Source organism: Tupaia chinensis, unplaced genomic scaffold, assembly GCF_000334495.1.
Source record: "Tupaia chinensis unplaced genomic scaffold, TupChi_1.0 Scaffold000644_1, whole genome shotgun sequence".
Taxonomy (NCBI): Eukaryota; Metazoa; Chordata; class Mammalia; order Scandentia; family Tupaiidae; genus Tupaia; species Tupaia belangeri.
Window position 1 is genome coordinate 4,020,153 of NW_006160165.1, and position 7,582 is coordinate 4,027,734.

Consider the following 7,582-nt stretch of genomic DNA (forward strand, 5'->3'; position numbering starts at 1 on the left):
GTCCCAGGACAGCCTGGGCGAATGAGAATGAGCTGCACGAGTGCAATGCCACGGTGGGTTTTTCCTGAGAAAATCTACGTACTCCCACAGGTTCAGAACCAATCTGCCAGCGGCAGAGGAGACAAAGTTAGTCCACAGAGGTCTGCAAGATGTTTCAGGCCAACTGCAGACACTGCCTTGGAGCCCAAGGTCTGAGGCTTCTGGAGAAACAGCCTTGGTCAATTGCACATGGCTCCGTGACCATAAGCAGGCATCCTTTTGGAAGGCAAAGGAGGACACTTACCAAGGTGCTTACTTTTGCTGCAATGAAAAGAAACAAAGCCTACACGCAAAGCGGCAATTTCTGGGCCACAACCAAGTATGTTATCATCACACCTGTGTAAAGTACGCTCCGTGCAGGCTAATTATAAGTACTGTGAAGATCCTGGGGCTTTTGTGAATTAGATGACCGAATATGGACACTATTTATTTGTACGTCCATGAAATGCAAAGGCAATGATGTGAGCAAAGAGCAGAAATGTGATGGTGGGTGAGGTGAGGTGGCTGCACCTTCCTTCCAGCCTGCTCCTACCGCGTCTTTCCTCGTTCTTTACTGGTGTTTCTTTTTCTTTCTTTTTTTCTTTTTTTTTGCTTATTTATTTATTTATTTATTTTTAAGAGGTTTTTGCTATAGGGCACGTGTGCTAGCCAGAAATACAGAGAAAGAGAGACAGAAAGCGAGAAATCACCCCCAAGGGGGGATGGCCACACTGCAATCCCTTCTCCTCCATTCTCCTCTAGGGATCTTGGGCATGCACACACACGCGCCGGCGTGAGTTTTAAGCCACCAGGTCCGGGACTCCAACCACAGTTGACCACATGGGAGTCCAGCGACATAGCCATTACGCTAACTGCTGGTCCATTTACTGGCATTTTCTGAGACAACTGAGAAAAGTTGGGGCATATTACCAAGCGATTAGGAAAACAAGGGTTACCATTTCCATTTTAAGAGTAAAAAATGCCCATGCCTGTTTGGAAAGTGAAAGACAATGCGATCAAATCCTCATAGGAGAAATCAAACCGTGGTGCTGGCAGGTTTAACATACCTATTCAATTTAAGGCAACGCAAAGTTAGCCTGGAAGAGGAGCCAGCTCGCTGGTTAGAAGCCCAGTAAAGACACTAATACCAGCTACTTGCTTAATGTGCACTTATTCTTTTTGTTTGTCTTCCTTTGTTTTTTTCTTTCTAATGCCAGTTGCAGTTATTCTATTCTTAGAATTAAATTCATAAGGGACCAGCAGATGGTGTAACGATTACGTCGCTGGACTTCCATGTGGCTGACCACAGTTCAAGTCCCATATCCGGCAGCTTAAAAAAACTCACACTAGGCACATGTATGTGCATGCCAAAGATCCATGTGTGTGTGCATGAGAGGAGAATGGAGGAGAAGGTATTGTGGCATGGCCATCCCCTCCGAGGAGTGATTTCTCACTTTCTGTCTCTCCAGTGAGCACCCTGTAGCAAAAATCTCTCTTAAAAAAAAAAAAAAAAAAAATAAAACCCTAAAAAAGGAATTTAAAAATTCTTCAGGTTGCCTCCATAAAAAGGAATTTAAAAATTCTTCAGGTTGCCTCCTTTACCACTTAAAATAAGAGACTTAGAGAAGAAACAAACACACAGCCCATTTAACATCTATTTTACCTACTGCTGTAAACTTTGGAAAGTCACAAGGAATAAAGAAGACAATGCAACTAATTTGCCAAAATACCAGTCCTCTTTATTGTCAAAAAGCTTCGTTTCATGCTCAAAATTTCCACAGCAATCGGCTGGAGAAGCTCCATAGTGTCTCCAAATAGTTTCGTTTCAAAGATGCCAATGCCATCCAATACCATTTTTGTCAAATGTTTCTGCTGGAGTCATGGACTGGGCTTTCAGGTGAGAGCTCTGTTGAGCAGATCTCATAATAAAATTCCAGAAATGGCTTTGAGAGGCAGCTCACCATGGGAACATGAGCCAAGTAGTACCGGCTTCTGTTCTAACACAAACTCACGCTTGTACTGCTCTGTGAGTTTGTGTTACAGAATAGAGGAGGGAGGATGCAATCAACAAGCCCATTGCTTTCTAAAGTGTGTTCACTGCCACATGAGTACCGGAAGATCACTTATCTATCTATTTTTGTTTGTTTGTTTAGAGAGCTGTTGCTATAGGGCACATGAACTTGCCAGAGAGACAGAAAGACAGAAAGTGAGAAATAACCCCCCCAGGGGGGATGTGACACTGCAATCTCTTCTCCATTCTCACTAAGAAAATACAACAAATAGTGTATTCTCATTTAAGAAACCTTTCCTTTTTGCCATGCTGCAATCCCTTCTCTTCCATTCTCTCTCAGGATTTTGAGCAGGCAGGCACATGCGCCCTGTGTGAGTTTCAAGCTGCGACATAAACACTGCACCAGCTGCTGGTTCCATGGAAGATCACTTTTGAAAAAGAAGGAAAGTTTTCTTAAATGAAAATATACTATTTGTTGTATTTTCTTAGTGAGAATGGAGAAGAGATTGCAGTGTCACCATCCCCCCTGGGGGGGGGTGATTTCTCTCTGTCTCTCTCTGTCTCTCCAGAGAGTGTATGCACCCTATAGCAAAAATCTCTCTAAAAAGAGAGAAAGAATGAAAGAAAAAGAGATGAAGAAAGAAAGGAAGGAAGGAAGGAAGGAAGGAAGAAAAGAAGAAAGGAAGGAAGAAAGGAAGAAGAGAGAGAGAGAGAAAGAAAGAAAGAAAGAAAGAAAGAAAGAAAGAAAGAAAGAAAGAAAGAAAGGAAGGAAGGAAGGAAGGAAGAAAGAAAGAAAGGAAAGAAAGAAAGAAAGAAAGAAAGAAAGAAAGAAAGAAAGAAAGAGAAAGAAGGAAAGAAAGGAAGGCAACAGTAAATATGCAAAGTTCACAAGAGGAAAATTTGAAAGTGCCCGAGAATGTTGCAGAAGAAGACTTGATTAAGCACATGGAAATTCAGTTCTGATTTTGGATGGGAAGACTCAGCATTATAAAGATGCCTGTTCTCCAAGGTTGATTTACAGAATCAGTGTACTCACAATAAAAATACCAATAAACCACCTTATAGGGTCAGCTTGGTTGAAAAGTCATACAGAAAACTGAAAGAGGAAATGTATTCGGGAAAATGCTTAAAAACAAAAACTAAGGAGAGAATTGCTCCATCAGATATTAAAATATATAATATAAACTTTTTTTTTTTTTTTTTTTTTTTTTTGCTACAGGGCATGTTCACCCTCAAGAAACACAAAGAAAGAGAGAAAGGGAGAGAGAGAGAATCCCCAGGTGGGGCCTGGTCTTGTCACAGCCCTTTTTCTTTCCATTTCTCCTTTCTGTCAGGATCTTGGGTAAGCATTCACATGCCCAAGCTGCCAGACTGGGACTCAAACCACGGCTGACAGTGAAATCCAGCTGTCTGCACAGCACTTAACCACTGTGCTAGGGGCCAACCCCATACAATACAACTTCCATAATTAAAACAGTGTGGGGACCAGCAGATGGTGTAAGGTTACATTGCTGGACTCCCACATGGACGACCATGGTTCAAGTCCTGGACCTGGCTGCTTGAAACTCACCGGGTGTGTGTGCGTGCATGCTCAAAATCCGAGAGAATGGAGGAGAAGGGACTGCGGCATGGCCATCCCCCTGGGGGGTGATTTCTCACGTTCTGTCTCTCTCTGTCTCTCTGGTGAGCACGTGGGCCCTATAGCAAAAATCACTCAAAAAAGAAAAAAAAAATGCAGTGTGGTACTGGCACATAAATAGACAGATACGCTGTGGGAAAACCCAGCGTCCAGAGTCAGACGCAAGTATATAGAATCTGGCAATTTAGTGTACTAAAAGATGGCATCTCAAACCACTGAAGTGGAGTTGAACTTTTAAATAAACTGAGCTAGGACAAATAGCCATCTGGGGAAAAAAAATTAAAATTAGACTCATGTCTGATACCTAAGAATAAGCTCCAAGCTGATAGGAACTAGCTACGTCCAAAGAAATCGTACAAGGACTAAAAGAAAAACGGGTCAGTTCTCTTTAACCTCAGTCAGTATTCAAAAAATATTTTTAACTGTGACTCAAAATTTAGAAGCAGTAGAAAAAAAAGATCGATGAATTTGACTATATAAAAAATACGGGTCAGGCCATGGCCTGGTAGTTCAGAGGCTGGATCCCACATACTGACTATGGGGTCTAGTCCCAGACCTGGCAGCTTGAAAAACACACCCAGCACAAGTGTGTACATGCCCAGATCGCAGAGGGAGGGAGAAATGGAAGAGGCGGGACTGCGTGTGACCACGCCCTGCCGTGCTGGAGGAATGGAAGGACTGCGTGTGACCACGCCCTGCCGTGCTTCTTTTCTGCTTCCCTGCTCCCCTCTCCAGTGCCCACATGTACCCTCTGGCAACCTTTAAACATGCACAAAATCCTTCAGATATTATGTGACAAAAGCTTATCAAGTGCAAAAGTCAAAATGCAATTGAGAACCCAGAGCATATTCTCAATAAATTTTTCAGACGAAGAGCTCATATCCTACTTTATAAAGACATCTTAAACATTGAAGGGGAAAAGGATGTGAGCAGACCCTCCCGCCCTTTCTCTTTCAATGTGCCAATAATATTTACCTTTCAAAAAGGCAGCGTCTTTCTTTAGAATTCTTAATTGCCACAGGGTACCTGCACTTGCCAGAGACAGAGAACAAGAGAGGGAGAAAGCAACCCCCCAAAGAGCGCGATCTCACAACCTTCCTCCTCCATTTCCGCACCCTGTCAGGATTTTGCGCATGCACACACGTGTGCCCAAGTGTGTTTCTCAGCCCACCAGGTCTGGGATTTGAACCCCAGTCAACCACATGGAATCTGGTTCTCTTAACCACTAGGCTCCAGCACTGGCCCTAAAGCCAATTTGATTTCCCTCTGTTGTTTGTTCATTTTACATTTTGTTCATTTCTATTCTTATTTCCTTAAAGCCACTACTTCCTCTATTTTGGTTTTGATTCGATTTTCTTTCTGTCTTTTTACAGTGGACGTTTAGGTCACTAATTTTAAATCTTATGTAATCTTTCAAAGCTAAAAATTTCCTTCTAAGCATTGCTTTTGCTGCATCCCAGGGGTTTTGGTATGTTGTGATTTTCATTTTTTCCCATCTCCTTAATTTTAGTAAATTTTATTTTTAGAACAGTTTTAGAAATACAGAAAAATCAGGAAGACACCAGAGAGCTCTAGCAGTGTGCACACCCAGGTTCCCCTACCCTGGATAGCTACGAGATCTCTGTGGGTCCCTACTGCTCACCCCCAAGGAGCAAGCCCGAGGCCTAGTCTAATCTCCCGCCCTCCCCTGGGGGCACCCTCAGTTCTGGGCACCTGTCCAGGACCCTGCCATCCTTTAGCCATCACTTCTCAGCTCCTGGGCCGGCTCTTCCGCACCTTCCTTCTGTTTGGGGACAGTTTAGGGAGCCTGGGCGACGGTCTGCGGAGCGCCTCTCCGTACAGTCAGTCTGGTATCTTCCTCGTGACTGGAGGGGTGCAGGACTCCCAGGGAGAAAACCATAAAGTGCTGTCTCCACGTGGCGCGGGCGGAATCTGCACTCCCAGCATCGGCCTGTTGCTCTGATGTGGCCCTTGAAGGACGCGGGATGGAGGCAGGGCTAGGTTTCCCACCTGGCAGTCTCTCTTCCCTTCCACAGACACGAGGAGCACCCAGGGCCCCCGCTGTGCTCCCTTCCTCGAGGGGCAACGTCCTCAGAAACGATGGGGCTCTTCAGCGTGAGAGGTGCGTGCGTTCCCCTCTGGTGACTTATTTATGACAGTTTGACAGTCACTCAGCCTTTTGTTCATATAGGGATGGACTAATGGATTTGTATTTGATATTTAGGCTATAATTTAACAATACTGTTTTTTCACATCATCTTTTCAATGTGTAAATATACTAGTAGAATTAATTTCTAGAAGTGGAATTATTGAGCCAAAGTATCTATGTGCATTTTAAATTTTGTTAAATGATCAAAATTTACACTCTCCCCAGAAAAATAGGAAAACCTCTCTTTCGTGATATCCTGCTAACTCAGGGTGTTCTAACGTGTTGGGTTTTGTCAAAAGCCCAGAATCTCATTATGGTTTTAAACATTTATGTGTTTGCTCTTGATTAATTAGATCTAACTTATTAAAATGTATTGATTTTTAATATTTGTCTACGAATGTATTCAATATCCTTATTTATTTTAATCTCAGATCTCCCGTAGATTAAGAGTACTGTAATTGTTTTCTGGTTATAATTTTGAGCGTTTGTCTTATTTATAAGATTTGTTTCACAGTGTTAAAGATATGTTACTTAATGTACAAAATTTCATCTCTTCTATCTTACCGTGGATAGCAACAACTAATATTCTAAAATGTCTGTCTCTACCATTTTGGTGTTTTTGTCCAGAATTCAGCTTTGTCTGATAGTAAGGTTTTGATCCTCTACATTATGAGAATTTTCATTATGTGCCTTTTCCATCCTTCCCTGGATCACATTCACTCTTTATTTATTAAATTATTTTTTAATTGAGACCAGCAGTTGGCATAATGGCTATGTCATTAGACTCTTGTGTAGTGGACCGTGGTTCAAACTCTGGACCTGGTGGCTTAAACTCACACCGGGCATGTGTGTGTGTGTGAAGAATGGAGGAGAAAGGGTTGTGGCGTGGCCATCCCCCCTGGGGGGTGATTTCTTGCTCTCTGTCTCTCTCTCTGTCTTTCTGGTGAGCACATGCGCCCTATAGCAAAAACTTCTGGAAAAAAATTATTTTTTAATTCCTGGAAGACACATGTGCTTGCCAGAGAGAAAGAGACAGAGAGAGAGAGAGAGAGAGGGAGAAAGCAACCTTCCATGGAGTGTGGTCACACTGAAATCCCTTCTTCATTGCTCTACCCTGTCAGGATTTGAGGCACAGGCACACACACACACACACACACACAAATGTGCGCGCGCGCACACACACACACACACACACACACACACGCCCAGTGTTTTTCAAGGCTTAGTGGCCAGGGTTTGAACTGCACCGTTAGCCATATGGAATCTGGCTCCTTCAGCCATGGGGCCATGGAGCCAGCCCGCCTCCCTCTCTCTCTCTCTCTCTCTCTCTCTCTCTCTCTCTCTCTGTCTCATTTTGCTTGTTTTCCACAATCCCCCTCACCACGGACAGTCCTGTGTTTCAGTTTCTTCTCGCACGGCTTCTGTCTCATGTCCTCCTGTGTGCATTTCTCACTTCCAGCAGTAGCGGGTCACCTATGGCCGTCGCCCCTCTGCCACCTCACTATGATGTCGCCCATCACATAAAGCGCCTCTGCTCCCTGTTTGATTCTTAGAAGTTCTACTTTTTTTTAATTTGTGAAGATACGTTAGATCATAATTTTCCATTGGTGGCAGCATTTTATTTTTGGAGAGGTTTTTGCTATAGGGCACGTGCGCTCACCAGACAGACAGACAGAGACAGAGAGACAGAAAGCAAGAAATCACCCCCAGGGGAGATGGCCACATCGCAATCCCTTCTCCTCCATTCTCCTCTCGGGATCTTGGG